General features: G+C 47.2%; 1 protein-coding gene across 2 annotated transcripts in view; it reads right to left on the minus strand.

Annotated features, from left to right (window-relative positions):
- Positions 1-12,800, minus strand: part of Fgf2 (fibroblast growth factor 2) — a 91,357-nt gene that overhangs the window by 37,467 nt on the left and 41,090 nt on the right. The window lies entirely within an intron of this gene.

A 12,800-nucleotide genomic window follows, 5' to 3' on the forward strand; every position in this document is an offset into this window, starting at 1 on the left:
GGGTGGGTTGGGCAGCAAGGAAGTCGGTATTCGGGGCTAGAAGTAGAATGGCACGGTAAGCGGGCAGATGCCAGCATGAGGGAAGGCCATGCAGACCAGGCGTGCATGGCTTAATCAGGAAGCAAGGATGGTGGAGACACCACCCTAGGGACTGATCCACAGGGAAGAAGGCAATGACATCACACATGGCAGAAGACTCCGAGCAAAGAGCAATTTGCCTTCAGGAAGTCGTATGGGTGCAGGCAGTAGAGCTCTGTGTGGTGTCTCTTCATCTGTCTTGGGCTTCACTTCCTCACAGACACCTTCAACACATTTGCATGGTACAGGAAACTGAATAAGATGGATCCAAGTGTGTCCACTTCCAAGTTATTTTGAATTGCTTATAAATCTTTTTTTTTTTTTTGGTTTTTTCGAGATAGGGTTTCTCTGTGCTTTTGGAGCCTGTCCTCCTGGCACTACCTCTTGTAGACCAGGCTGGCCTCGAACTCACAGAGATCTGCCTGCCTCTGCCTCCCAAGTGCTAGGACTAAAGGCGTGCGCCACCACCGCCCGGCTTGAGTTGCTTATAAATCTTACACCATGTTTTTATAGTAAGGCTATCTCAAATTCCTTGAAAGACTCTTACTATGCCATTAGTTACTCTCTGCATTTCTGCAGGACCATCCTACCCAGGGTTTTCATCTTCCAGATCCTGACTTCAGGGTTCACTCCATGCTTCTGTAGCTTTTCTCCTTAATTACTCCTAATTTTAGAATGGCATTTGGAAGCTTCAGTTCCAAGGGTTGGAGAGATGGCCAGGGGTTAAGGGTGCCTGCTGCTCTGTGGTAAGAAGGAGAGCATGGGTCCCAGCACATACACTGCACAGTTCACAAACGTCTGCAACACCAGCTTCAGAGGATCCTGCGTGTCTCATGGGGGCACACCCGCTCACACAGACACACACATGTAAATTAACAATAAATCTTATTTTACAAGGAAAAAGGGTTCTTTAGAAAACAACTCATCAATAGTGAGGAAATATTTAGTACTAAGACAGCTATTTCCTAAGAGAAGGAGCACAAGAGCCAGATGGGAGGAGGCCGGACGGTAGGCTCCTTTGACCCTGGCATACCACAGCCCCAGAATCACTTCAAACCAGTTTCTAAACAGAGCCAACCATTAAATTAGTTCAACAATTTCTCCCATCCAAAAGGCAATGTCAAAACTTCAAAGACCAAGGATATATATTTGGGTATCTACCCCTACAAAACTCAGACAACCCGAAAGAGAAAAGCCATCTTTGCTTCTGGAGGGCGCTCCCATGCCCATGTCATGGTCTTCATGGGACAGCCACCTGGGCATCAGGATAGCAGCTTTTCTCAGCCGGCCTGGGCATCAGGATAGCAGCTTTCCTCAGCCTGCCCCTGGGCATCAGGATAGCAGCTTTTCTCAGCCGGCCTGGGCATCAGGATAGCAGCTTTCCTCAGCCTGCCCCTGGGCATCAGGATAGCAGCTTTCCTCAGTCGGCCCCTGGGCATCAGGATAGCAGCTTTCCTCAGTCGGCCCCTGGGCATCAGGATAGCAGCTTTCCTCAGCCGGCCTGGGCATCAGGATAGCAGCTTTCCTCAGCCAGCCCCTGGGCCTGGATTCTTACTTGCCATGCTCTTCAACACGGATGTAGTTTTCAGTATGGCAAGCAAAATCAGAAACTGGATCTCACTGCCACAAAACCAATTTTCAGTCACACTTCTGTCTGCGTGGAACTCTGCTGTGAGCCTGAGTTCTAGACAGGAAGATTCTAGAATGCACAATCCATCGCTTGCTATCATAGAAACTATGGCTTGAAAAGTCTAAAGTTAAACAAAACAAAACTCTTCTTACTTGTAAAATGAGAAATAATCTTTGACTTAAAAATTTGTATTTGAGGTTTAAAAGATTCTATTTCTTTTTTTTTTTCTTTTGGTTTTTCGAGACAGGGTTTCTCTGCAGCTTTAGAGCCTGTCCTGGAGCTAGCTCTTGTAGACCAGGCTGGTCTCGAACTCACAGAGATCCACCTGCCTCTGCCTCCCAAGTGCTGGGATTAAAGGCGTGCGCCACCACCTCCCGGCATTTCCTAAAGATGAAACAGAGCATCCCCTCAAATTTTCCATTCCTTCATCTATTCATTCCTCAGTTATGGTCCTGAAATAGAGTAGTGACAGCTGAACACCTGGCCCTTCCTCCCCCTGTAGGACACAGGGAATCTGCTACTTGGTGTAAGAACCTCCATTATCTGAACGGAGCCATGAATCCATCATGACTTTCATATGAACCTCTCCAGAAATCAACACGTGACTCACCTTCCTACTCTAATTGTCGAGGCTATACCACTGCAGTTAAATATTTTTAACTCTGACACCTTCTGAAGATTGTTTCTTCACATATTAGTTAACTCGATCAAAGCAAGGCTGCCTTTCCCACCCCACTTTAATTATATTCCAATTCTGCATTACTGGGTTTTGAATAGCTGATATAAATAAGAACTAAGGTTACGAGGTTTCACATTCAAAATTAAAGTTTTAAACATGGCTTACACAAAGGATCTATAAACATCTATTTCTAGTAAGCTGAAGAGTAACAGAAAACACCAACTATGTAAAATGCAAGAACACACCATCCAAGAACCAGAGCCCCCAAAGTCAAAGGGGCCTGCACCATCCGGTGAGTCCCCACCATCCAGGGAGTAAATGACACTATCCCCAACATAGACAAGCATACGCAACATCCACGTGCATCCTACGCATATACCACCTTTAAATGAGACCAAGGCTAGAAAAATTTCACACACCCTGCCACTGTCCCCTGCAAAGGAACTTTGTGATGGAGGTGCTGCTCTACTCATTCACGCTCTTCTGGTTCCTATTTGTATAATGACCCTTACAAAACCTGTGAATTGTTTCCTGTTTGTAAAATGATTCAGCACCGAGAGGAGGCAGAGGAGACAGTTATTCAGGGTGGTCACTCGGCCCTCTCGCCCCCACCCTCCCCTGCAGACATCCCATCACAAAGAGGCTGACTCACGGTCACAGCCGCTTGGCAGATTGTTTGCGGATTGTTATGATGAATACTGGCTCACAAATCTGAATGAAGCTCTCTGTGCCATTTCCTCGCAGCCCAAAAGGATGCCAGTGGCCCTGCCAGATGGCCTCAGCCCTCCTTTCTGAAGTGGTTCTGGTTTGCCACTGGGAGGAAAAGTGACGTAGGCATTGAGGTGCCTGAGTCAAGTGTGCACCCCAAGTCTGTGCTCCCTAGTCAGGTTATGGGGAAGCACTCAGGGCCCAAGCACAGAGATCTGTGAGCTGGCAGTGGAGTTGAGCATCAAGATCAAACAGAAACATCTCTCCTCCAGAGCTGAGGAGAAAGTCTTCCTCAGTAGCAAGTGACGGGGCAGAGAGGGGACAGAGGACTGCTGTTCCTGCGTTGCTTCCTCAGACTAATGAGAAAGATGTCCCCGCAAAAGAACAGTGGAGCTGCCCGGGCCACTCACATTTCACACACCTCATTCCACAGTTCTGTGGGGGGATGCTCGCCTGGGATGAGGTAAAGAAAGATGAGGCGGAAAGGGGGAGAGAAAGAAAGTGAACGCTGAAGGAAAGAGTTCCAGGGAAAGATAAGAAGGGAGATAAGAACGAAGGGAGGGAAGGCAACAGGGAGGGGAGCTTGGCTGAACCCTCATACGCCTCACACTGACCCTGCCTACAGCTGCTGAGGCACAAGGAGCCTCGGGGAGTAATTGAACCTCAGACTCCCAGAGAATGCGGAGCTCCTGGGGAACACTGAGGATCACCTTCGTGCTTAAAAAACCCATTATCAACTCAGTCCAAGGGCGACATGTGGCAGAAACTCAGGGACCCGACTGAGTTGTGGATGGTACACAGGACCTGGCTGGGAGGTAAAGGAAACAGAATCCAGGTATAGATGTCACCTTGGCTGAACTAAGAAAGGGACGTGACCAGGGGGTTGGACAGCAGGCGAAAAGCCCGGACTGGCTTGCTGGGTAGAACAGTTAACACAGCCAACATCTTTGAGTGGCCACTGTGTGTGAGGATGGATAATAAAACCCGACCTATTCCTTCCCCTCAAGGAGCTCACAGACCCAGCTCAATAGACAGATGCAGACCATCAAATACAGAGAAGGAGCCAAGCACTATGGGAAAGCAGATTCCATGAGCTCTCCCCAGGAGGACAGAGGAAAGGGCCATAGAAGACTGTTGAAGTATTAAACAGGATTTGCCCAGAGAAAGTTAAGAATAGTTGAGAGTGGGGAGGGGGTGGAGGTGAGAGAGGGAATTGAAAAGAAAGAGAGTCTTTGGAAACTGAGAATTGCATTAGAAAAGACCAACTATGGAAAGAGGTGGCTCCAGCATGTTGGAGACATCAAGGGAGCAAGCGTGGGCAGCTGACAGGTCCCAGGGATAGTAAGGTTAAACTGTCAGTGCGAAATGATTTTGAATCAAGGAGGAAGGGAGTCTCAGCGAGGAACTGTCCCCATCAGATGGGTCTGCGGGCGTGTCTGTGGGTGTGTCTGGGCGTGTCTGTGGGCCTGTGGGACTACCTTGATAATGTTAACTGCTGTGAGCGGATGGGTCACCATGCTCTGAGTCTAGGTCCTAGATTGCGTTAAGAGTGTCAGGAAACTGAGCTGAGCAGCAATCTTGCAGTCCTCCACTTCTCTCTGCTGGACTGTGGATGTGATTTGATTAGTTGCTCTCTGTTCCTGCCATGTTTAGCTCCCTGCTAACCTGGAACTTTGAGCTAAACTAACCTTTCTCTCAAATTGCCTTTCGTCGAGTAGTTTAACATAGCAACCGAAACAAATCTAGCACAGCCGTATTTGAGAATATCAGCAGGCTTAGTTAAAGTTCCAGGAAAGGAGTAGGAGATATGAAGAGAAGGGTTTGCCACAAGACTGAGGAGCAGACCCACGCGTGTACACGCATGCACACCTGCACACTGAGGAAAGTGCAAGGCAGCTGACAGCTCTCTGGCCTTTGGAAAAGCAGCTTAACTAGACATGGAAACTCGGTGGGGAAAGGAGCCCATCTGAGGCAATGATGTGTTCACTGAGGCTGTTGTGGGGCGCCTGCCCTTAGACAGGGGAACACAGGAGCTGGTATCACACAAGAGACTAAAAATGACATGCTGACAAGGCCAGCCTGGTCTACAAGAGCTAGTTCCAGGACAGGCTCTAAAAAAAACAAAAAGCTGCAGAGAAACCCTGTCACGAAAAACCAAAAAAAAAAAAAAAAAAAAAAAAAAAAAAAAAAATGACATGCTGAAGAAATTCTAGAACATAAAAGAAGAAGGGAGGGAGAGCCCACAGCAGAGACACAGGGAACAGGCAAGCTAACGAGCAGGCCCAAGAAAGCCTGCAGGAAGATGAGCTGGGCAGGAGCATCCTGTAGAGTAATGAAAACAAAGGATTCCTTAGAGGCAGAGGCAGGAGACAGGGCCACATGTCACCAGAGGGTGACAAACTGGGAAAGGTTACATGGCTGAACTGGAAGCAAGCCTCCCAGTGACTGACACAGAATCCTGCACCAGGATGAGCTTAAAGGAGTTTATCAAAGGAAAAGGAAAATCAAGTAAAGTGGAAGGAAGCACAGGACTCCAGGGTGTGAGCCACTGAGAAAGAATCAACAACTCTCAGAACCCTGAGAAAAATTTATCCTACAACACATAACTTAAAAAATAATCTAAATACTGCTGACTGTGGTGACTTATAACTGCAATCCCAGCACTTGGGGAGGTTGAGGCAAGAGGATCACCAAGGGTTCCAGACCAGCTTGTGCTACAGGGTAAAACTCATATCTCAAACAAAACAAAATGCTGGGGCTGGACAGGGAGCTCAGCTGCTAAGAGCACTTGTCCTGTTTCTGAGGCCCAAGGTTCAGTGGCCAGCACTTGCCACTCACATCTGTAGCTCCAGCTCCAGGAGATCTACCCTCTCTTCTGGCCTCAGTGGGCATGCAGGTACAAGACAGACAGACAGACAGACAGACAGACAGACAGACACACACACACACACACACACACACACGATATAATCTGACATTCTGTCAGATATAAAACAAAAATCATAAATGCTTTTAAAGAAATCAGAACTGCTAATGAAAGTTGTAACATTCATTTTCACTGAGCAATGTGTTATCTTTCCATGGACGACCCTTAGAAAACCCAGTCTCCAAGATTCCCTAAGCTTCCCCACTGTAACAGTGGTAGATAAAATTATCTTGAGTGAAGTCTCAGCAAGTGTCTGAACGCATACTGGAAACTATAACTGTCGGCTGAGCAGACATCCCTGGGGAATGAATGCTTCTATCACTCTCCGACACTTAGGATGTACGGAATCAAACTCATTTCACAGAGGATGCGGGGCTCCTCCATGAGTCCCAGTGTCCTCTCTCAGGGACTGAGTTACAAACAAAGAACTCTAAGCTCACAGAACCCGGCTGGATCATTAACTCCTCTAGAAATACTTCTTTTAGATAAACCACCCCCTTTAGGGGATAATCTGAATTATTAGTAAGACAAATTTCTATTATAAACTAATACAGGATTAATTATTAATTGAGAGCGTTCTTTTTGATAGTTCAGTTGCACCTCGGAGGTTATCCTTACTTTCCACCTGTCTTCCTTTATATTCTTTATATTGTTAACATCCACAATACCTTAAAAACCTGGAACTTTTACTGAAGAATTCTCTGGATAATCCAAGAGTGAAAGGACACACACACACACACACACACACACACACACACACACACACAGAGTCCAGGTTTCTGTAAACAGGTGGACAAGCAGCAGGGTCACAACAAGCAGGTCGCCCTGTGTCAGAAGAGTAACAGAGGTCAGCCAGGATGAGACTTAAGTTAAACCCTGGCTGTTGGCTCACGTTGCTACATTGCCTCTGGCTAAAATCTCAGACAAGGGTAAAAGGGAGTCCAGTGTGACTTCTGAGAGCCACAGGCTGTGGCGCAAAAGGGAAGTCACAACCTGTTCTCAACCCCTCCCAAGTTCCAGAGGATCCCCAGACACAATTATTAAGAATAACTTTGACAGGCGGATAACTAGCTGCTGAGCTAACAGTGGGCAGGAGGAGGAAACACCCAAAATCGCAGCCAGTTCTTACTACCTAATGCTTAACTGGAGGCCTGTAGGTATAAGAATGATTTCTAATTTGTTACTAACACGAGTGAAGCCATTTTATGTAGCTTGAAAACCATTTTCTGTGACTTCAAGATAGGCGAAAACTACAAAGCAGCTCCAGGATGAGCCAAGCCCAAGACGGACTTCGGTATGCGTGCTAGTGAACCAGCCCCACGCTGGGCACTTCAGTTGCCCAAAACTACGAACATTGGAACTCTGTAGACGGCTCCTAGCATTGCATTGCCATGCTCCCGAGACACACCACCCCAAGCCCCTGTGCAGGTTCCCATTGGCAAGGGGACTTTGTGACTGGCCACTGGGTGACTCTGGCTTGCTTAGTCCACACATGCCCACCCACCAGCACTAGTCCCTTATGCCACGCTCTCAAGGACCTCCTGGGACCTCCAATGGTGCCATCCTCCTGACCTGTTATACCTAAAGGACCTTTTAGTGGCTTGGTTCTCTCCCAAAGCATTCTCACCAGAGAGCATTTCCCAGTGAAGACCTGCAGGCTTTTCTACCTGACCAACCGACAGTGCCCTACTTGGTGAGATGTCTGTTTACATGAGATCGCCACGAGCTTTATAAGACCACGGCATTGTAAGAAAGGTTTGTGTGAATAAAGTAGATCATCTTCAACTGGCAAATGTCCTGTGGACATCCTAATTACCAAGCACATGGCAGCCCACTGGCCCATACTCTACATCATTGTTTTGCTAAAACACACACACACACACACACACACACACACACACACACACACACAGGTTTGTTTGCACAGAATATGCTAATGAGGCTAAGATGTGTGCCCCAGATGTGCGCATTTCACGATCACAGGCTTTTGCCCCAGGCCAGCCGCCTTACAAATATGTCAGGGCAAAGATGCCAGGGAAGAGTGTCGGAAAATCAACAAGGACAGGAACTGGGAAAAGATGAGAAGACTCCCCACATGTGCAGTGGCCATCCCACTGTAAGCATCCCCCGGGAGAGGAAGCAGTGTCCTGCAGCGGGGACCCTAAATGCCTCTGCCAGCCCTGCTGATGACAGCTTCCTAGCATCTCTGTGGACTTTCATTCGTGATGTACAGAGTTTGGATCTGGTTTGTTGACTGCATCTACAAGACTCTGTTTTCAAACTGAACTTTAAAATCATGTCTGTCCGTGTTGCATGACATAACCAGAGAACACTCAGATGGCTGTGGTGTCAGAGGTCTGGTTATATAACGGATGTTTTATAAACCCAACAAAAGCCCTCAGGGCACATCAGAAGGGGATGCTGCCGTCTCTGGGCTGAAGTCACTTGGCATGGAGTGCATCTGTAAAGACTCCTAAGGTGTGGTAATATCTGTGACTCATGAACTGTCCTTTCTCTCTGTGCAGATTACATGATTTCCAGGATTCATAAGCTCCAAGAGCCTGACCTCATTTGTTTACTGCACACAAGCAGCATTACAGTAAATACCATGCTTATTAAGGCAAATTGGCAGGCGCCACTTGCCAGATATGACCAAAGGAGGGGGAGGCCAAAGCATTAAGTATCATTAATGAAAGGATGCATTTACACAGGGCAATGGAAAAAAGCTAAGGCTGCTTTGCCCAGAATCCTCAGAAAATAGCAATATTGGACTCACAGAGCCCTGGAAGCAACTGGCCCTCAGTGTCCTGAGGAAGCTTGGCCACAGGCATCCTGAGGGTACCAGGACTACTGAACGGGAGAGAGCAAGGAGGCTGTAGAAACAGGCCAGCAGCCAGGTGGGCAAGAAGCTGGGTCAGGAGAGTGAATGGGGGGGGGGGGGTAATTCAGTCAACTGGCTACTACTCCAAGCCTCTATAAAACAAGATCTGCGAATTTCACAATCCATGTTTTTACTTCAGTGCGGTGTGAGCAGTGGCAAAAAGCGCAGGGAGCAAGCTGATCTGGCCATCACCCCCACTCCTCATGGGTGTGGGCTAGCCAACAACCTCTGCCCATCTCAGGTCCCCCCGATGCCTGAAAGCAGAGACTGGTTCCCAACGAGCAGTCGGGATTAGCTCAGGGTAGATCCAGCATTTCTAACTGCGTTTATTTCCTCTAAGGAAGAGCATCTGGGATACATCCATTGCTAGCAGGTCCATAACCAGCCAGCATCTTGCCCTCCTCCACATGCCGGACGTGCTGTTTGGGATAAAAATGTTCTCTCCCTTGGGCCATCTCACAGGAAAGCTTCAGAGCAGACACCATGCAAGGCATCCCCCGGGCACGAGAGGAGGCTTGCTGAGATGGAGATCAAGGATACCATAGGAAGGTGTGTGCACAGCACAGGAGCTGGATGCCATAGGAAGGTGTGTGCACAGCACAGGAGCTGGAGGAGCAGACTACAATTGCTTACAGCACCTTGCTTTCACCCCAGCTCCCACAACAAATAAAGATCTTCTGGGCCTATAAATGAAAAGGTGCAGAAAGCAGACCCCTCTGAGTGAAAGAACGTGAGGATTGGCCAGGGGTGGCACACCACTGGCCATGGGCAACTCTGTGACCCTGGATACATCCGTGTTTGGTTGTCATCTCTGGCCTCCCTTCAGGGACATTTCACCCCTGTCCCCACCTTGCTCCTTCCTCTCCAGCCGAACTGCACGACCCCCACCCCACCGCCCAGCCATCACCCACTGTGTAAAGCACAGTCTTCGAAGCATGCTTCTCAGAACTCCATGACACTCACGATTTCTTTACAAGTTACTGTCTTAGCTAGGGTTACTATTTCTGTGATGAAACACCATGACCAAAAGCAACTTGGGGAGGAAAGGATTTATTTGGCTTACATAGCTTGGATCACAGTCCACTGTGGGAAGCCAAGGCAGGAACTCAAATTGGATGGGAACCTGGAGGCAGGAGCTGATGCACAGGCCACGAAGGAGTGTTGCTTACTGGCTTGCTCAGGCTGCTTTCTTATAAAACCCAGGACCACCAGCCCAGAGGATGACACCACCCACCATGGGTTGCACCCTCTCCCATCAATCACTAATTAAGGCAATGCCTTACAGGTCTGCTTAGAGCCCGACCTTACGGAGGTATTTTCTCAAAGGAGAAAGCACTGCCAAACTCCAGCTTCCGTCAACACCAGCCAGCAGTGCCATCAGATTGTGCCCGCCTTCCAGACCTTTCTGCAACATGGAAGAGATACCCAGGAAGGAATACATCTTAGATGATATAGTTTTGGGCCAACTAGACACTTTGAAGACTAAGACCACAAAGAGCTGAGAATCGGAGCCATTACTGCAGCAGGAAAGCAGCTGCTTTTATTTCTCCTTTTGTTTGGGGGAAGTGTGCAGTTGAGGAGGTACGGCCAAGTTGCCCTTACCTACACTTTCCTGTATGTTTCCCTTGAAACATCCCAATCTGTTCAACCATCAGCACACCTTTCACGTGCTAGGAAAACATACCGTACATAAGGTCATGTCCGCATGAGACCACAGAAAAGGATCTATTAGGTATTCTTTTAGGTTGGTGTTCTTGTTGGGAGAAAGGCGTCCTCTAGGAGAGCGAGCTGTCGGCACACATCGACTCCTGACTGCCAGACTGTCTTGATTGTCGGCATCCTGTCTTTGCTAACGATAAAGGCAGGAAGATCCCGGACCTTAGCTTTAGAATGTTTTAGCTGTGTGTATGTCCTGAGTGTAACATGATGTTTAACAGTGTGGGTCCCTACCCACTGAAGATCCAGGATCCACTAAGTTCTCAGAAGTACTTGCCACTAAACACCCCAGATGGTCCCCACTACACACACAGGAGTGCCATTCATTAACACCCAGAGTACTCCCTCACTCAGCACTCATCCAGGAGTGCTCCCCCACTAAACACCCAGCAGTGCCCCACATTAAATATCCAGGAGTATCCCCAGGAGTGCTCCCCCACTAAACACACAGAAGGGGGTCACCATCAAATACCCAGGAATAACATTCATTAAACCCCAGGAATGCACCCCATTAAGTACCAGGAGTGCCCCCAATAAACTTCAGAAATACCATTTTAGGTTATGAGGTCTACAAATGCCTCTAAGAGTTGCCAAATTACTCCACTTGAGAATCACGGAGTTAAAGACTACAAAATTGGAGGGATGGCTCAGCAGTTAAGAGCATTTGCTGCTCTTTAAGAGGACTTGGGTTCAGATCCCACGTGGTAGTAGCTCGCAATAATCCTATTTCCAATTCCAGGAAATCCAATGCCCTCTTCTGACCTCCACGAGCACTGCATGCAGGTGGCACACACACACACATCCATGCAGGCAAAACCCTCACATAAATAAGATAAATCTAAAAAGTAAAATTTAAAAAAGATGACAAACTGAGCTGGGCATAATGACACATGGCCAATCCCAAGATTATAAAGCCTACAATCCTGTAAAAACTCAAGAGGCAGGAGGCCGAAGCAGAAAAATCTCTAGAATGAAAAAAGAAAGAAAGAAAAAGAAAAGAAAACGTATAATAACCCACTCGCTATTTGGGGGAATGCACAGCTGTTTTTACAGTATGGCAATATGTTATGCAATTCAGAATTATCCCTACTCAGCTCTGTCTTATTATAAGGTAAACAGCTTCAAAGAAAAAATAATCTTGCAACTAATACAGCATTGAAAAAAAGAGCATTAGGTAAAGCTCCAAACAGAACCCAGCAGACTGGAAGATATTTCTTCTGCCCTTAGTCATGACAGGCTTTCAAACAACACACGCTCTGGGAAAGAATAAAACCACTTGGGACACAGGTGCAGCCTGTCCTAGCAGCTGAGTCAGAAGCAGATGAATCTCAATGCAAAGATACTTTTTCTTTTAAACATCCACTCTACGCTAAAATAGAGACACAGTGCTAACTCATATCATAGCTTTCAGGCATCTTTTCCTAATTACTATGGGCGCAAAACAAAGAATAATGTACAATCTCTTAGTACAATCTATGAAACAGGAGGTGGCAACAAGTGTCTCGCTGTGAGGACACAGCAGTGACACCAGCAGTGATAACAGAAAACACCGTGCCACATTTCAAGGGAGAAGAAAGCATCGGGATAAGGTCTGACTGTAAAAAATGGAAGTGAGGAGACGGGGATTTTTTTAAAAACCCATTTAAACATTGCACAGTGTGGGAAATCACTCTATCCCCTTAATATGCCCAACTTTTATATTTTATATGTCGGTTAAAATTTCTATTATGTTTTTTAAATATTCAGCAAATATGAAAGTGTATGTCGCAAACGTAGGGCAGCTCCTTTTGTTCATGGGGCATTCTGGTCTTCCTGTTCCTTACATAGCAAATAGAATTCCCTAGCCATCTTAAGATAAAAACAAAGCTCTTGAATGGAAAACCTCAGGACCTGGGAACTGGGAACTCAGGCCCTTGAATATTCTTCTCTCAGGCAAAAAAAAAAAAAGTCCGACCCTCCCCATCCAAACTCTTAGAGATGAATGCAGCCTGCAGCCCTTTAAGCAACCCTCTCTTTTTTTCGAGACACAGTTTCTCTGTGTAACAACCCTAGCTGTCCTGGAACTAGTTCTTGTAGATCAGGCTGGCCTTGAACTCACAGAGATCTACCTACTTCTACCTCTCCGAATGCTCGGATTAAAGACATGCAGTAGCACCCCCGGCCTGAGCAGATGTTTTAACTA

The sequence above is a fragment of the Arvicola amphibius genome, chromosome 11 (genome assembly GCF_903992535.2).
Source record: "Arvicola amphibius chromosome 11, mArvAmp1.2, whole genome shotgun sequence".
In the NCBI taxonomy this organism is placed as follows: domain Eukaryota; kingdom Metazoa; phylum Chordata; class Mammalia; order Rodentia; family Cricetidae; genus Arvicola; species Arvicola amphibius.